Source organism: Oncorhynchus keta, unplaced genomic scaffold, assembly GCF_023373465.1.
Source record: "Oncorhynchus keta strain PuntledgeMale-10-30-2019 unplaced genomic scaffold, Oket_V2 Un_contig_2177_pilon_pilon, whole genome shotgun sequence".
Taxonomy (NCBI): domain Eukaryota; kingdom Metazoa; phylum Chordata; class Actinopteri; order Salmoniformes; family Salmonidae; genus Oncorhynchus; species Oncorhynchus keta.
The window spans coordinates 69,760-88,456 of record NW_026282598.1 but is presented as its reverse complement, the minus strand read 5'-3'; the positions used below and the strand labels follow the sequence as shown (position 1 = coordinate 88,456).

At 46.9% G+C, this 18,697-nt stretch overlaps 1 long non-coding RNA gene and 1 pseudogene across 2 annotated transcripts; one reads left to right on the top strand and one right to left on the bottom strand.

Annotated features, from left to right (window-relative positions):
* LOC127921222 (sodium/glucose cotransporter 5-like) overlaps window positions 1-18,697 on the top strand; it is a 90,087-nt pseudogene that overhangs the window by 11,878 nt on the left and 59,512 nt on the right.
* LOC127921231 (uncharacterized) lies at window positions 5,457-8,192 on the bottom strand. 2 transcript variants are annotated; one of them, XR_008108514.1, is made up of 3 exons: window positions 8,073-8,190; window positions 7,669-7,709; window positions 5,457-6,676 (listed from the first exon to the last, which is right to left on the bottom strand). It is a non-coding gene; the product is annotated as an uncharacterized LOC127921231 (long non-coding RNA). The 2 variants fall into 2 exon arrangements; XR_008108515.1 differs by lacking the exon at window positions 7,669-7,709 and having other exon boundaries at window positions 8,073-8,192.

The following is an 18,697-nucleotide window of genomic DNA, read 5'->3' as shown; positions in this document are numbered from 1 at the left end:
CTCTAGAGTAGGAGAAACTCCCAGATACAGAAGCTACAGGTGAGTAGGAGAAACTCCCCAGATACTTGTTGTAGCATCATACCCAAGGAGACTCTAGAGTAGGAGAAACTCCCCAGATACAGGTGTACAGGTGTGCCAAGCTTGTAGCATCCAGAGCTTCTAGAGTAGGAGAAACTCATCATACCCTCTAGAGTGGAGACTCTAGAGTAGGAGAAACTCCCCAGATACAGGTGTGCCAAGCTTGTAGCATCATACCCAAGGAGACTCTAGAGAGAGAAACTCCCAGATACAGGTGCCAAGGTGCTAGCATCAGAGTAGGAGAAACTACCCTCTAGAGTAGGAGAAACTCCCAGATACAGGTGTAAGGTTGTAGCATCATACCCAAGGAGACTGTAGAGTAGGAGAAACTCCCAGATACAGGTGTGCCAAGCTTGTAGCATCATACCCAAGGAGACTCTAGAGTAGGAGAAACTCCCCAGATACAGGTGTGCCAAGCTTGTAGCATCATACCCAAGGAGACTCTAGAGTAGGAGAAACTCCCCAGATACAGGTGTGCCAAGCTTGTAGCATCATACCCATGGAGACTCTAGAGTAGGAGAAACTCCCAGATACAGATACTCTAGAGTAGGAGAACTCCCTTGTAGATCACAGGAGACTGTAAATACAGTTGTAGCATCATACCCAAGGAGACTCTAGAGTAGGAGAAACTCCCAGATACAGGTGTGCCAAGCTTGTAGCATCACACCCATGGAGACTCTAGAGTAGGGGAAACTGTGCCAAGCTTGTAGCATCATACCCAAGGAGACTCTAGAGTAGGAGAAACTGAAGATACAGGTGTAATCATACCCAAGGAGACTCTGAGGGACTGTCCCAGATACAGGTGTCACCAGCATCACACCCAAGGAGACTCTAGAGTAGGAGAAACTCCCCAGATACAGGTGTGCCAAGCTTGTAGCATCACACCCATGGAGACTCTAGAGTAGGAGAAACTCCCCAGATACAGGTAAGCTTGTAGCATCATACCCATGGAGACTCTAGAGTAGGAAAACTCCCAGGTGTGCCGGACTGTAGCATCACAGGAGACTCTAGAGTAGGAGAAACTCCCAGATACAGGTGTGCCAAGCTTGTAGCATCACACCCAAGGAGACTCTAGAGTAGGAGAAACTCCCCAGATAAGGTGTGCCAAGATACAGGTCTAGAGTGGAGAAACTCCCAATACAGGTGTGCTTGTAGCATCACACCCAAGGAGACATCACACCCATGGAGACTCTAGTAGGAGAAACTCCCCAGATACAGGTGTGCCAAGCTTGTAGCATCATACCCGTGGAGACCTAGAGTAGGAGAAACTCCCAGATACAGGTGTGCCAAGAGCATCACACCCATGGAGACTCTAGAGTAGGAGAAACTCCCCAGATACAGGTGTGCCATTGTAGCATCACACCCAAGGAGACTCTAGAGTAGGAGAAACTCCCAGATACAGGTGTGCCAAGACTAAATGTAGCATCACACCCAAGGAGACTCTAGAGTAGGAGAAACTCCCCAGATACAGGTGTGCCAAGCTGGTAGCATCATACCCATGGAGACTCTAGAGTAGGAGAAACTGGAGACCCTGTAGATACAGGTGTGCCAAGCTTGTAGCATCATACCCATGGAGACTCTAGAGTAGGAGAAACTCCCCAGATACAGGTGTGCCAAGCTTGTAGCATCATACCCAAGAAGACTCAAAGGCACAATCGCTGCCAAAGGTGCTTCAACAAAATGGTCTGAAGACTGTAAATGTAAAGGGTCTGAATACTGTAAATGTAAAGGGTCTGTAGACTGTAAATGTAAAGGGTCTGAAGACTGTAAATGTAAAGGGTCTGAAGACTGTAAATGTAAAGGGTCTGAAGACTGTAAATGTAAAGGGTCTGAATACTGTAAAGGGTCTGAAGACTGTAAATGTAAAGGGTCTGAAGACTGTAAATGTAAAGGGTCTGAAGACTGTAAATGTAAAGGGTCTGAAGACTGTAAATGTAAAGGGTCTGAAGACTGTAAATGTAAAGGGTCTGAAGACTGTACATGTAAAGGGTCTGAATACTGTACATGTAAAGGGTCTGAATACTGTACATGTAAAGGGTCTGAATACTGTAAATGTAAAGGGTCTGAAGACTGTAAATGTAAAGGGTCTGAATAATGTAAAGGGTCTGAAGACTGTAAATGTAAAGGGTCTGAAGACTGTAAATGTAAAGGGTCTGAAGACTGTAAATGTAAAGGGTCTGAATACTGTACATGTAAAGGGTCTGAATACTGTAAATGTAAAGGGTCTGAAGGCTGTAAATGTAAAGGGTCTGAATACTGTAAAGGGTCTGAAGACTGTAAATGTAAATGGTCTGAAGACTGTAAATGTAAAGGGTCTGAAGACTGTAAATGTAAAGGGTCTGAAGACTGTAAATGTAAAGGGTCTGAATACTGTACATGTAAAGGGTCTGAATACTGTAAATGTAAAGGGTCTGAAGACTGTAAATGTAAAGGGTCTGAATAATGTAAAGGGTCTGAAGACTGTAAATGTAAAGGGTCTGAAGACTGTAAATGTAAAGGGTCTGAAGGCTGTAAATGTAAAGGGTCTGAATACTGTAAAGGGTCTGAAGACTGTAAATGTAAATGGTCTGAAGACTGTAAATGTAAAGGGTCTGAAGACTGTAAATGTAAAGGGTCTGAAGACTGTAAATGTAAAGGGTCTGAAGACTGTAAATGTAAAGGGTCTGAATAAATGTAAAGGGTCTGAAGACTGTAAATGTAAAGGGTCTGAAGACTGTAAATGTAAAGGGTCTGAAGACTGTAAATGTAAAGGGTCTGAAGACTGTAAATGTAAAGGGTCTGTAGACTGTAAATGTAAAGGGTCTGAACACTGTAAATGTAAAGGGTCTGAATACTGTAAAGGGTCTGAAGACTGTAAATGTAAAGGGTCTGAATACTGTAAATGTAAAGGGTCTGAAGACTGTAAATGTAAAGGGTCTGAATAATGTAAAGGGTCTGAAGACTGTAAATGTAAAGGGTCTGAAGGCTGTAAATGTAAAGGGTCTGAATACTGTAAAGGGTCTGAAGACTGTAAATGTAAATGGTCTGAAGACTGTAAATGTAAAGGGTCTGAAGAATGTAAATGTAAAGGGTCTGAAGACTGTAAATGTAAATCTGAATAAATGTAAAGGGTCTGAATACTGTAAATGTAAAGGGTCTGAAGACTGTAAATGTAAAGGGTCTGAATACTGTAAAGGGTCTGAAGACTGTAAATGTAAAGGGTCTGAAGACTGTAAATGTAAAGGGTCTGAATACTGTAAATGTAAAGGGTCTGAATACTGTAAATGTAAAGGGTCTGAAGACTGTAAATGTAAAGGGTCTGAAGACTGTAAATGTAAAGGGTCTGAAGACTGTAAATGTAAAGGGTCTGAAGACTGTAAATGTAAAGGGTCTGAATACTGTAAATGTAAAGGGTCTGAACACTGTAAATGTAAAGGGTCTGAATACTGTAAAGGGTCTGAAGACTGTAAATGTAAAGGGTCTGAAGACTGTAAAGGGTCTGAAGACTGTAAATGTAAAGGGTCTGAAGACTAAATGTAAAGGGTCTGAAGACTGTAAATGTAAAGGGTCTGAAGACTGTAAATGTAAAGGGTCTGAAGACTGTACATGTAAAGGGTCTGAAGACTGTAAATGGTCTGAAGACTGTAAATGTAAATGGTCTGAAGACTGTAAATGTAAAGGGTCTGAAGACTGTAAATGTAAAGGGTCTGAAGACTGTAAATGTAAAGTCTGAATACTGTAAAGACTGTAAATGTAAAGGGTCTGAAGACTGTAAATGTAAAGGGTCTGAAGACTGTAAATGTAAAGGGTCTGAAGACTGTAAATGTAAAGGGTCTGAATACTGTAAAGGGTCTGAAGACTGTAAATGTAAAGGGTCTGAAGACTGTAAATGTAAAGGGTCTGAAGACTGTAAATGTAAAGGGTCTGAAGACTGTAAATGTAAAGGGTCTGTAGACTGTAAATGTAAAGGGTCTGAACACTGTAAATGTAAAGGGTCTGTAAATAAAAGGGTCTGAAGACTGTAAATGTAAAGGGTCTGAAGACTGTAAATGTAAAGGGTCTGAAGACTGTAAATGTAAAGGGTCTGAATAATGTAAAGGGTCTGAAGACTGTAAATGTAAAGGGTCTGAAAATGTAAATACTGTAAAGGGTCTGAAGACTGTAAATGTAAATGGTCTGAAGACTGTAAATGTAAAGGGTCTGAAGACTGTAAATGTAAAGGGTCTGAAGACTGTAAATGTAAAGGGTCTGAATACTGTACATGTAAAGGGTCTGAATACTGTAAATGTAAAGGGTCTGAAGACTGTAAATGTAAAGGGTCTGAATAATGTAAAGGGTCTGAAGACTGTAAATGTAAAGGGTCTGAAGACTGTAAATGTAAAGGGTCTGAAGGCTGTAAATGTAAAGGGTCTGAATACTGTAAAGGGTCTGAAGACTGTAAATGTAAATGGTCTGAAGACTGTAAATGTAAAGGGTCTGAAGACTGTAAATGTAAAGGGTCTGAAGACTGTAAATGTAAAGGGTCTGTAGACTTTAAATGTAAAGGGTCTGAAGACTGTAAATGTAAAGGGTCTGAATACTGTAAAGGGTCTGAAGACTGTAAATGTAAAGGGTCTGAAGACTGTAAAGGGTCTGAAGACTGTAAATGTAAAGGGTCTGAAGACTAAATGTAAAGGGTCTGAAGACTGTAAATGTAAAGGGTCTGAAGACTGTAAATGTAAAGGGTCTGAAGACTGTACATGTAAAGGGTCTGAAGACTGTAAATGGTCTGAAGACTGTAAATGTAAATATTCTGAAGACTGTAAATGTAAAGGGTCTGAAGACTGTAAATGTAAAGGGTCTGAAGACTGTAAATGGTCTGAATACTGTAAAGGGTCTGAAGACTGTAAATGTAAAGGGTCTGAAGACTGTAAATGTAAAGGGTCTGAAGACTGTAAATGTAAAGGGTCTGAAGACTGTAAAAGGGTCTGAAGACTGTAAAGGGTCTGAATACTGTAAATGTAAAGGGTCTGAATACTGTAAATGTAAAGGGTCTGAAGACTGTAAATGTAAAGGTTCTGAATACTGTAAATGTAAAGGGTCTGAAGACTGTAAATGTAAAGGGTCTGAAGACTGTAAATGTAAAGGGTCTGAATACTGTAAATGTAAAGGTGACGATTGCAAATCATTCTAACCCTGTTTTTGCTTTGTCATTTTGGTGTATTGTGTGTAGATGAGGGGTGAAAAAAACAATTTAATCCATTTTAGAATAAGTCTGAAACGTAACAAAATGTGGACAAAGTCAAGGGGTCGGAATACTTTCTGAATGCACTGTACTAGCTACATGCTACTGGTACACTGACCAGGTAACCTCTAACCCCTGACCTTTAACTCCTAACAGTAAAAACCAACCAACAACGTTCAGTCAAGATCACTTTATTGATAACTTTCTCCTAACGTTTTAACAACGTTCATGTCCAACATTGAAAATCTGCCATCGTTTCAAAACGTTACTCACGCCCCCATAGTCCCAGTAACCAATCAGAGTGAGCGTTAGGCCACTCAGAGTCTCTCCAGCCAAGCAAACCTAGCTGGTCAGACTACAGGGGGCCTGGAGAGGACAGCCCTCTCAAACAGAGGAAAATCAAATAAATCCTTAAATCTTAAGGTTTCAACAAATGTCCAGATTACGTCCAGATCGTCCCATTGGCCAGATTACGTCCAGATCGCCCCATTGGCCAGGAAAAGCCCATGTTAAAAAAAAACAACATTAAACATTCAAAAACCAGCTGGAAAATGTCCTGCAAACATTCAATTAACGTGACAGTAGACAGACAGTAGACAGACATCCAGACAAGGTTAGTTATAGAAAGAGTCACGTTGTATCTGTCTTGGTCCTGCAGCTATCATGTTGTATCTGTCTTGGTCCTGCAGCTATCATGTTGTATCTGTCTTGGTCCTGCAGCTATCACGTTGTATCTGTCTTGGTCCTGCAGCTATCATGTTGTATCTGTCTTGGTCCTGCAGCTATCACGTTGTATCTGTCTTGGTCCTGCAGCTATCATGTTGTATCTGTCTTGGTCCTGCAGCTATCATGTTGTATCTGTCTTGGTCCTGCAGCTATCACGTTGTATCTGTCTTGGTCCTGCAGCTATCATGTTGTATCTGTCTTGGTCCTGCAGCTATCATGTTGTATCTGTCTTGGTCCTGCAGCTATCATGTTGTATCTGTCTTGGTCCTGCAGCTATCATGTTGTATCTGTCTTGGTCCTGCAGCTATCATGTTGTATCTGTCTTGGTCCTGCAGCTATCATGTTGTATCTGTCTTGGTCCTGCAGCTATCATGTTGTATCTGTCTTGGTCCTGCAGCTATCACGTTGTATCAGAGTGAGTCTGTCTTGGTCCTGCAGCTATCACGTTGTATCTGTCTTGGTCCTGCAGCTATCATGTTGTATCTGTCTTGGTCCTGCAGCTATCATGTTGTATCTGTCTTGGTCCTGCAGCTATCATGTTGTATCTGTCTTGGTCCTGCAGCTATCACGTTGTATCTGTCTTGGTCCTGCAGCTATCATGTTGTATCTGTCTTGGTCCTGCAGCTATCATGTTGTATCTGTCTTGGTCCTGCAGCTATCATGTTGTATCTGTCTTGGTCCTGCAGCTATCATTGTTGTATCTGTCTTGGTCCTGCAGCTATCATGTTGTATCTGTCTTGGTCCTGCAGCTATCATGTTGTATCTGTCTTGGTCCTGCAGCTATCATGTTGTATCTGTCTTGGTCCTGCAGCTATCATGTTGTATCTGTCTTGGTCCTGCAGCTATCATGTTGTATCTGTCTTGGTCCTGCAGCTATCATGTTGTATCTGTCTTGGTCCTGCAGCTATCATGTTGTATCTGTCTTGGTCCTGCAGCTATCATGTTGTATCTGTCTTGGTCCTGCAGCTATCATGTTGTATCTGTCTTGGTCCTGCAGCTATCATGTTGTATCTGTCTTGGTCCTGCAGCTATCATGTTGTATCTGTCTTGGTCCTGCAGCTATCACGTTGTATCTGTCTTGGTCCTGCAGCTATCATGTTGTATCTGTCTTGGTCCTGCAGCTATCATGTTGTATCTGTCTTGGTCCTGCAGCTATCATGTTGTATCTGTCTTGGTCCTGCAGCTATCATGTTGTATCTGTCTTGGTCCTGCAGCTATCATGTTGTATCTGTCTTGGTCCTGCAGCTATCACGTTGTATCTGTCTTGGTCCTGCAGCTATCATGTTGTATCTGTCTTGGTCCTGCAGCTATCACGTTGTATCTGTCTTGGTCCTGCAGCTATCATGTTGTATCTGTCTTGGTCCTGCAGCTATCATGTTGTATCTGTCTTGGTCCTGCAGCTATCATGTTGTATCTGTCTTGGTCCTGCAGCTATCATGTTGTATCTGTCTGGTCCTGCAGCTATCATGTTGTATCTGTCTTGGTCCTGCAGCTATCATGTTGTATCTGTCTGGTCCTGCAGCTATCATGTTGTATCTGTCTTGGTCCTGCAGCTATCATGTTGTATCTGTCTTGGTCCTGCAGCTATCATGTTGTGATCTGTCTTGGTCCTGCAGCTATCATGTTGTATCTGTCTTGGTCCTGCAGCTATCACGTTGTACCAGAGTGAGTCTGTCTTGGTCCTGCAGCTATCATGTTGTATCTGTCTTGGTCCTGCAGCTATCACGTTGTACTGTCTGGTCCTGCAGCTCTGTCTGTCTTGGTCCTGCAGCTATCATGTTGTATCTGTCTTGGTCCTGCAGCTATCATGTTGTATCTGTCTTCTTGGTCCTGCAGCTATCATGTTGTCTGTCTTGGTCCTGCAGCTGTCATGTTGTATCTGTCTTGGTCCTGCAGCTATCATGTTGTATCGGTCCTGGTCCTGCAGCTATCATGTTGTATCTGTCTTGGTCCTGCAGCTATCATGTTGTATCTGTCTAGGTCCTGCAGCTATCATGTTGTATCTGTCTTGGTCCTGCAGCTATCATGTTGTATCTGTCTTGGTCCTGCAGCTATCACGTTGTACCAGAGTGAGTCTGTCTTGGTCCTGCAGCTATCATGTTGTATCTGTCTTGGTCCTGCAGCTATCACGTTGTATCTGTCTTGGTCCTGCAGCTGTCACGTTGTATCTGTCTTGGTCCTGCAGCTATCACGTTGTACCAGAGTGAGTCTGTCTTGGTCCTGCAGCTATCATGTTGTATCTGTCTTGGTCCTGCAGCTATCACGTTGTATCTGTCTTGGTCCTGCAGCTGTCACGTTGTATCTGTCCTGGTCCTGCAGCTATCACGTTGTACCAGAGTGAATCATGATCATGAGCAACCAATCAGACACATGATCTAGTCAGAGCAACCAATCAGACACATGATCTAGTCAGAGCAACCAATCAGACACATGATCTAGTCAGAGCAACCAATCAGACACATGATCTGGACAGAGCAACCAATCAGACACATGATCTAGTCAGAGCAACCAATCAGACACATGATCTAGTCAGAGCAACCAATCAGACACATGATCTAGACAGAGCAACCAATCAGACACATGATCTAGTCAGAGCAACCAATCAGACACATGATCTAGTCAGAGCAACCAATCAGACACATGATCTAGTCAGAGCAACCAATCAGACACATGATCAAGTCAGAGCAACCAATCAGACAAACATAAAAAACAACAACATTCAGTTACATTGTCTGTCTAACTTCCTGCTAGCCGTCCCATTGGTCCAGACATTAGTCAAACCTAGCCGTCCCATTGGTCCATACATTAGTTAATCCTAGCCGACCTCCTTGTTGTCAAGCGACGCTTTCGTCTGTGAGGCTATATACCGCCCCCTCAGTGGTTGATTGGTCAGTTTGGAGAAGGACACGCCCATAGCTCCTGCTGGATTGGATGCTCGACGTGGGGAGGCGTGGCCAGGGGAAAGTCCCGCCCCTTTGTAGGCCGGGCTGTGTCGTCGTGGCGACCGGCTGGAGCGAGTATCGGAGGGCTGCAGTGATTGGCCCTGCAAGTAGCGATGTCCTCCAATCGCAGGGAACGATGCTAGTGGCGAGCGGTGGACACTTCTTGGTTTGGCATTGACGACTTTAGCCCTGCTCATCTGGCGACCATCACGACCTGGTGACCTGGAGCTCTGAAACAACTAGAGAGTCAGAGAGATAGGGAGCGTTAGACTGAGAGCAAGAGGGCGCGTTAGACTGAGTCAGAAAGAGAGGGAACGTTAGACTGAGTCAGAGAGAGAGGGAGCGTTAGACTGAGTCAGAGAGAGAGGGAGCGTTAGACTGAGTCAGAGAGAGGGAGCGTTAGACTGAGTCAGAGAGAGAGGGAGCGTTAGACTGAGTCAGAGAGAGAGGGAGCGTTAGACTGAGTCAGAGAGAGAGAGGGAGCGTTAGACTGAGTCAGAGAGAGAGAGGGAGCGTTAGACTGAGTCAGAGAGAGAGAGGGAGCGTTAGACTGAGTCAGAGAGAGAGAGGGAGCGTTAGACTGAGTCAGAGAGAGAGGGAGCGTTAGACTGAGTCAGAGAGAGAGAGGGAGCGTTAGACTGAGTCAGAGAGAGAGAGGTTAGAGCGAGAGAGAGAGGAGCGTTAGACTGAGTCAGAGAGAGAGAGGAACGTTAGACTGAGTCAGAGAGAGAGGGAGCGTTAGACTGAGTCAGAAAGAGAGGGAACGTTAGACTGAGTCAGAGAGAGAGGGAGCGTTAGACTGAGTCAGAGAGAGAGGGAGCGTTAGACTGAGTCAGAGAGAGGAGTGTTAGACTGAGTCAGAGAGAGAGAGGAGCGTTAGACTGAGTCATAGAGAGAGAGGAGCGTTAGACTGAGTCAGAGAGAGAGGGGAGCGTTAGACTGAGTCAGAGAGAGAGGGAGCGTTAGACTGAGTCAGAGAGAGAGGGAGCGTTAGACTGAGTCAGAGAGAGAGAGGGAGCGTTAGACTGAGAGCAAGAGGGCGCGTTAGACTGAGTCAGAAAGAGAGGGAACGTTAGACTGAGTCAGAGAGAGAGGGAGCGTTAGACTGAGTCAGAGAGAGAGGGAGTGTTAGACTGAGTCAGAGAGAGAGGGAGCGTTAGACTGAGTCAGAGAGAGAGGGAGCGTTAGACTGAGTCAGAGAGAGAGAGGGAGCGTTAGACTGAGTCAGAGAGAGAGAGGGAGCGTTAGACTGAGTCAGAGAGAGAGAGGGAGCGTTAGACTGAGTCAGAGAGAGAGGGAGCGTTAGACTGAGTCAGAGAGAGGGAGCGTTAGACTGAGTCAGAGAGAGAGGGAGTGTTAGACTGAGTCAGAGAGAGAGAGGGAGCGTTAGACTGAGTCAGAGAGAGAGGGAGCGTTAGACTGAGTCAGAGAGAGAGAGGGAGCGTTAGACTGAGTCAGAGAGAGAGGGAGCGTTAGACTGAGTCAGAGAGAGAGGGAGCGTTAGACTGAGTCAGAGAGAGGGAGCGTTAGACTGAGAGCAAGAGGGTGCGTTAGACTGAGTCAGAGAGAGAGGGAGCGTTAGACTGAGTCAGAGAGAGAGGGAGCGTTAGACTGAGTCAGAGAGAGAGGGAGTGTTAGACTGAGTCAGAGAGAGAGAGGGAGTGTTAGACTGAGTCAGAGAGAGAGAGGGAGCGTTAGACTGAGAGCAAGAGGGCGCGTTAGACTGAGTCAGAGCGACAGGGAGCGTTAGACTGAGTCAGAGAGAGAGGGAGCGTTAGACTGAGTCAGAGGGACAGGGAGCGTTAGACTGAGTCAGAGAGAGAGGGAGCGTTAGACTGAGTCAGAGAGAGAGGGAGCGTTAGACTGAGTCAGAGAGAGAGAGGGAGCGTTAGACTGAGTCAGAGAGAGAGAGGGAGCGTTAGACTGAGTCAGAGAGAGAGGGCGCGTTAGACTGAGTCAGAGAGAGAGGGAGCGTTAGACTGAGTCAGAGAGAGAGGGAGCGTTAGACTGAGTCAGAGAGAGAGGGAGTAGACTGAGTCAGAGAGAGAGGGAGCGTTAGACTGAGTCAGAGAGAGAGGGAGCGTTAGACTGAGTCAGAGAGAGAGGAGCGTTAGACTGAGTCAGAGAGAGAGAGGGAGCGTTAGACTGAGTCAGAGAGAGAGGGAGCGTTAGACTGAGTCAGAGAGAGAGAGGGAGCGTTAGACTGAGTCAGAGAGAGAGGGAGCGTTAGACTGAGTCAGAGAGAGAGGGAGCGTTAGACTGAGTCAGAGAGAGAGGGAGCGTTAGACTGAGTCAGAGAGAGAGGGAGCGTTAGACTGAGTCAGAGAGAGAGAGGGAGCGTTAGACTGAGTCAGAGAGAGAGAGGGAGCGTTAGACTGAGTCAGAGAGAGAGGAGCGTTAGACTGAGTCAGAGAGAGAGGGAGTGTTAGACTGAGTCAGAGAGAGAGAGGGAGTGTTAGACTGAGTCAGAGAGAGAGGGGAGTGTTAGACTGAGTGAGAAAGAGAGGGAACGTTAGACTGAGTCAGAGAGAGAGGAGCGTTAGACTGAGTCAGAGAGAGAGGGAGCGTTAGACTGAGTCAGAGAGAGAGAGGGAGTGTTAGACTGAGTCAGAGAGAGAGAGGGAGTGTTAGACTGAGTCAGAGAGAGAGGGAGCGTTAGACTGAGTCAGAGAGAGAGGGAGCGTTAGATTGAGTCAGAGAGAGGGAGCGTTAGACTGAGTCAGAGAGAGAGGGAGCGTTAGACTGAGTCAGAGAGAGAGGGAGCGTTAGACTGAGTCAGAGAGAGAGGGAGCGTTAGACTGAGTCAGAGAGAGAGGAGCATTAGACTGAGTCAGCCCTGAGTCAGACTGCCTGACTACAGTTAGAGAGAGAGGGAGCGTTAGACTGAGTCAGAGAGAGAGGGAGAGTTAGACCGAGTCAGAGAGAGAGGGAGAGTTAGACTGAGTCAGAGAGAGAGGGAGCGTTAGACTGAGTCAGAGAGGGGGAGCATTAGACTGAGTCAGAGAGAGAGAGGAGCGTTAAACTGAGTCAGAGAGAGAGGGAGAGTTAGACCGAGTCAGAGAGAGAGGGAGCATTAGACTGAGTCAGAGAGAGAGGGGAGCGTTAGACTGAGTCAGAGAGAGAGGGAGCGTTAGACTGAGTCAGAGAGAGAGAGGAGAGTTAGACTGAGTCAGAGAGAGAGGGAGAGTTAGACGGAGTCAGAGAGAGAGGGAGCGTTAGACTGAGTCAGAGAGACAGGGAGCGTTAGACTGAGTCAGAGAGAGAGGGAGCGTTAGACTGCAGAGAGAGAGGGGCGTTAGACTGACAGAGAGAGAGGGAGTGTTAGACTGAGTCAGAGAGCCCTAACCCATACTGCCTGACTACAGTTAGATCTACATACTAACACACTGCTCTGACCCATACTGCCTGACTACAGTTAGATCTACATACTAACACACTGCCCTGACCCATACTGCCTGACTACAGTTAGATCTACATACTAACACACTGCCCTGACCCATACTGCCTGACTACAGTTAGATCTACATACTAACACACTGCCCTGACCCATACTGCCTGACTACAGTTAGATCTACATACTAACACACCCATACTGCCTGACTACAGTGATCTACCATACTGCCTGACTACAGTTAGATCTACATACTAACACACTGCTCTGACCCATACTGCCTGACTACAGTTAGATCTACATACTAACACACTGCCCTGACCCATACTGCCTGACTACAGTTAGATCTACATACTAACACACTGCCCTGACCCATACTGCCTGACTACAGTTAGATCTACATACTAACACACTGCCCTGACCCATACTGCCTGACTACAGTTAGATCTACATACTAACACACTGCCCTGACCCATACTGCCTGACTACAGTTAGATCTACATACTAACACACTGCTCTGACCCATACCCATACTGCCTGACTACAGTTAGATCTACATACTAACACACTGCCCTGACCCATACTGCCTGACTACAGTTAGATCTACATACTAACACACTGCCCTGACCCATACTGCCTGACTACAGTTAGATCTACATACTAACACACTGCTCTGACCCATACTGCCTGACTACAGTTAGATCTACATACTAACACACTGCCCTGACCCATACTGCCTGACTACAGTTAGATCTACATACTAACACACTGCTCTGACCCATACTGCCTGACTACAGTTAGATCTACATACTAACACACTGCTCTGACCCATACTGCCTGACTACAGTTAGATCTACATACTAACACACTGCCCTGACCCATACTGCCTGACTACAGTTAGATCTACATACTAACACACTGCTCTGACCCATACTGCCTGACTACAGTTAGATCTACATACTAACACACTGCCCTGACCCATACTGCCTGACTACAGTTAGATCTACATACTAACACACTGTCCTGACCCATACTGCCTGACTACAGTTAGATCTACATACTAACACACTGCTCTGACCCATACTGCCTGACTACAGTTAGATCTACATACTAACACACTGCCCTGACCCTGACCCATACTGCCTGACTACAGTTAGATCTACATACTAACACACTGCCCTGACCCATACTGCCTGACTACAGTTAGATCTACATACTAACACACTGCCCTGACCCATACTGCCTGACTACAGTTAGATCTACATACTAACACACTGCCCTAACCCATACTGCCTGACTACAGTTAGATCTACATACTAACACACTGCTCTGACCCATACTGCCTGACTACAGTTAGATCTACATACTAACACACTGCTCTGACCCATACTGCCTGACTACAGTTAGATCTACATACTAACACACTGCTCTGACCCATACTGCCTGACTACAGTTAGATCTACATACTAACACACTGCTCTGACCCATACTGCCTGACTACAGTTAGATCTACATACTAACACACTGCCCTGACCCATACTGCCTGACTACAGTTAGATCTACATACTAACACACTGCTCTGACCCATACTGCCTGACTACAGTTAGATCTACATACTAACACACTGCTCTGACCCATACTGCCTGACTACAGTTAGATCTACATACTAACACACTGCCCTGACCCATACTGCCTGACTCGTTATTACACATGACTGTTTCTATTGGTCATGAAGACACTCTTTATTTTCTCATACATTTGTGTGTGTGTGTGTGTGTGTGTGTGTGTGTGTGTGTGTGTGTGTAGGTCATCGTACAGAGGTCCCTGTCAGCTAAGAACCTGTCTCATGCCAAAGGAGCTTCTATCCTGGCGTCCTACCTCAAGATGTTACCCTTCATATTCATCATACTTCCAGGCATGATCAGCAGAGCTCTGTACCCAGGTAACACCCAGCCCCCTGTACGCAGGTAACACCCAGCCCTCTGTACCCAGGTAACACCCAGCCCTCTGTACCCAGGTAACACCCAGCCCTCTGTGACCCAGGTAACACCCAGCCCTCTGTACCCAGGTAACACCCAGCCCTCTGTACCCAGGTAACACCCAGCCCCCTGTACGCAGGTAACACCCAGCCCCCTGTACCCAGGTAACACCCAGCCCCCTGTACCCAGGTAACACCCAGCCCCCTGTACCCAGGTAACACCCAGCCCTCTGTACCCAGGTAACACCCAGCCCTCATGATCAGCAGAGCTCTGTACCCAGGTAACACCCTGTCTCAGTATGTATATCTCTTTATTTAACTAGGCAAAACAGTGTTCCTCTGTCTCAGTATGTATATCTCTTTATTTAACTAGGCAAAACAGTGCTCCTCTGTCTCAGTATGTATATCTCTTTATTTAACTAGGCAAAACAGTGCTCCTCTGTCTCAGTATGTATATCTCTTTATTTAACTAGTAGATACACATACTGTGACATATCAACTCTTCATTAACCATTAAAAACTTAAAACTTAACAATGATGTGTCTGTTGACCCCTAGGTCTAATCTGGTCCTCTCCTAGTGAGGGTTATTAACCCACGGTGTCTCCACCTGTCTGATGTGTCTGTTGACCCCTAGGTCTAATCTGGTCCTCTCCTAGTGAGGGTTATTAACCCACGGTGTCTCCACCTGTCTGATGTGTCTGTTGACCCCTAGGTCTAATCTGGTCCTCTCCTAGTGAGGGTTATTAACCCACGGTGTCTCCACCTGTCTGATGTGTCTGTTGACCCCTAGGTCTAATCTGGTCCTCTCCTAGTGAGGGTTATTAACCCACGGTGTCTCCACCTGTCTGATGTGTCTCCACCTGTTGACCCCTAGGTCTAATCTGGTCCTCTCCTAGTGAGGGTTATTAACCCACGGTGTCTCCACCTGTCTGATGTGTCTGTTGACCCCTAGGTCTAATCTGGTCCTCTCCTAGTGAGGGTTATTAACCCACGGTGTCTCCACCTGTCTGATGTGTCTGTTGATCCCTAGGTCTAATCTGGTCCTCCTAGTGAGGGTTATTAACCCACGGTGTCTCCACCTGTCTGATGTGTCTGTTGACCCCTAGGTCTAATCTGGTCCTCTCCTAGTGAGGGTTATTAACCCACGGTGTCTCCACCTGTCTGATGTGTCTGTTGACCCCTAGGTCTAATCTGGTCCTCTCCTAGTGAGGGTTATTAACCCACGGTGTCTCCACCTGTCTGATGTGTCTGTTGACCCCTAGGTCTAATCTGGTCCTCTCCTAGTGAGGGTTATTAACCCACGGTGTCTCCACCTGTCTGATGTGTCTGTTGACCCCTAGGTCTAATCTGGTCCTCTCCTAGTGAGGGTTATTAACCCACGGTGTCTCCACCTGTCTGATGTGTCTGTTGACCCCTAGGTCTAATCTGGTCCTCTCCTAGTGAGGGTTATTAACCCACGGTGTCTCCACCTGTCTGATGTGTCTGTTGACCCCTAGGTCTAATCTGGTCCTCTCCTAGTGAGGGTTATTAACCCACGGTGTCTCCACCTGTCTGATGTGTCTGTCTCCACCTGTCTGACCCTGTTGACGGTCTAATCTGGTCCTCTCCTAGTGAGGGTTATTAACCCACGGTGTCTCCACCTGTCTGATGTGTCTGTTGACCCCTAGGTCTAATCTGGTCCTCTCCCCTAGTGAGGGTTATTAACCCACGGTGTCTCCACCTGTCTGATGTGTCTGTTGACCCCTAGGTCTAATCTGGTCCTCTCCTAGTGAGGGTTATTAACCCACGGTGTCTCCACCTGTCTGATGTGTCTGTTGACCCCTAGGTCTAATCTGGTCCTCTCCTAGTGGGGGTTATTAACCCACGGTGTCTCCACCTGTCTGATGTGTCTGTTGACCCCTAGGTCTAATCTGGTCCTCTCCTAGTGAGGGTTATTAACCCACGGTGTCTCCACCTGTCTGATGTGTCTGTTGACCCCTAGGTCTAATCTGGTCCTCTCCTAGTGGGGTTATTAACCCACGGTGTCTCCACCTGTCTGATGTGTCTGTTGACCCCTAGGTCTAATCTGGTCCTCTCCTAGTGAGGGTTATTAACCCACGGTGTCTCCACCTGTCTGATGTGTCTGTTGACCCCTAGGTCTATTCTGGTCCTCTCCTAGTGAGGGTTATTAACCCACGGTGTCTCCACCTGTCTGATGTGTCTGTTGACCCCTAGGTCTAATCTGGTCCTCTCCTAGTGAGGGTTATTAACCCACGGTGTCTCCACCTGTCTGATGTGTCTGTTGACCCCTAGGTCTAATCTGGTCCTCTCCTAGTGGGGGTTATTAACCCACGGTGTCTCCACCTGTCTGATGTGTCTGTTGACCCCAGGTCTAATCTGGTCCTCTCCTAGTGAGGGTTATTAACCCACGGTGTCTCCACCTGTCTGATGTGTCTGTTGACCCCTAGGTCTAATCTGGTCCTCTCCTAGTGAGGGTTATTAACCCACGGTGTCTCCACCTGTCTGATGTGTCTGTTGACCCCTAGGTCTAATCTGGTCCTCTCCTAGTGAGGGTTATTAACCCACGGTGTCTCCACCTGTCTGATGTGTCTGTTGACCCCTAGGTCTAATCTGGTCCTCTCCTAGTGAGGGTTATTAACCCACGGTGTCTCCACCTGTCTGTTGACCCCTAGGTCTAATCTGGTCCTCTCTAGTGAGGGTTATTAACCCACGGTGTCTCCACCTGTCTGATGTGTCCCCTAGTCTGACCCCGGTGTCTCCAGGTCTAATCTGGTCCTCTCCTAGTGAGGGTTATTAACCCACGGTGTCTCCACCTGTCTGATGTGTCTGTTGACCCCTAGGTCTAATCTGGTCCTCTCCTAGTGAGGGTTATTAACCCACGGTGTCTCCACCTGTCTGATGTGTCTGTTGACCCCTAGGTCTAATCTGGTCCTCTCCTAGTGAGGGTTATTAACCCACGGTGTCTCCACCTGTCTGATGTGTCTGTTGACCCCTAGGTCTAATCTGGTCCTCTCCTAGTGAGGGTTATTAACCCATGTGTCTGGTGTCTCCACCTGTCTGATGTGTCTGTTGACCCCTAGGTCTAATCTGGTCCTCTCCTAGTGAGGGTTATTAACCTCCACGTCTGATGTCTCCACCTGTCTGATGTGTCTGATGTGTCTGTGACCCCTAGGTCTAATCTGGTCCTCTCCTAGTGAGGGTTATTAACCCACGGTGTCTCCACCTGTCTGATGTGTCTGTTGACCCCTAGGTCTAATCTGGTCCTCTCCTAGTGAGGGTTATTAACCCACGGTGTCTCCACCTGTCTGATGTGTCTGTTGACCCCTAGGTCTAATCTGGTCCTCTCCCTAGTGAGGGTTATTAACCCACGGTGTCTCCACCTGTCTGATGTGTCTGTTGACCCCTAGGTCTAATCTGGTCCTCTCCTAGTGAGGGTTATTAACCCACGGTGTCTCCACCTGTCTGATGTGTCTGTTGACCCCTAGGTCTAATCTGGTCCTCTCCTAGTGAGGGTTATTAACCCACGGTGTCTCCACCTGTCTGATGTGTCTGTTGACCCCTAGGTCTAATCTGGTCCTCTCCTAGTGAGGGTTATTAACCCACGGTGTCTCCACCTGTCTGATGTGTCTGACCCCTGGTCTAATCTGGTCTCTCCTCCTGTTATTAATCTGGTCCTCCTAGTGAGGGGTTATTAACCCACGGTGTCTCCACCTGTCTGATGTGTCTGTTGACCCTAGGTCTAATCTGGTCCTCTCCTAGTGAGGGTTATTAACCCACGGTGTCTCCACCTGTCTGATGTGTCTGTTGACCCCTAGGTCTAATCTGGTCCTCTCCTAGTGAGGGTTATTAACCCACGGTGTCTCCACCTGTCTGATGTGTCTGTTGACCCCTAGGTCTAATCTGGTCCTCTCCTAGTGAGGGTTATTAACCCAGTGGGGTTATTAACGGTGTCTCCACCTGTCTGATGTGTCTGTTGACCCCTAGGTCTAATCTGGTCCTCTCCTAGTGAGGGTTATTAACCCACGGTGTCTCCACCTGTCTGATGTGTCTGTGACCCCTAGGTCTAATCTGGTCCTCTCCTAGTGAGGGTTATTAACCCACGGTGTCTCCACCTGTCTGATGTGTCTGTTGACCCCTAGGTCTAATCTGGTCCTCTCCTAGTGAGGGTTATTAACCCACGGTGTCTCCACCTGTCTGATGTGTCTGTTGACCCCTAGGTCTAATCTGGTCCTCTCCTAGTGGGGGTTATTAACCCACGGGGTCTCACCTGTCCGATGTGTCTGTGTGGCTGAGGGCGTGTCTGTTGGCTCCTTCGGTCCTGTGATTGGCTCATTAGAACTCCCCTGTCGTCTGATTGGCTGTGAGGCCGAAGGTCCAG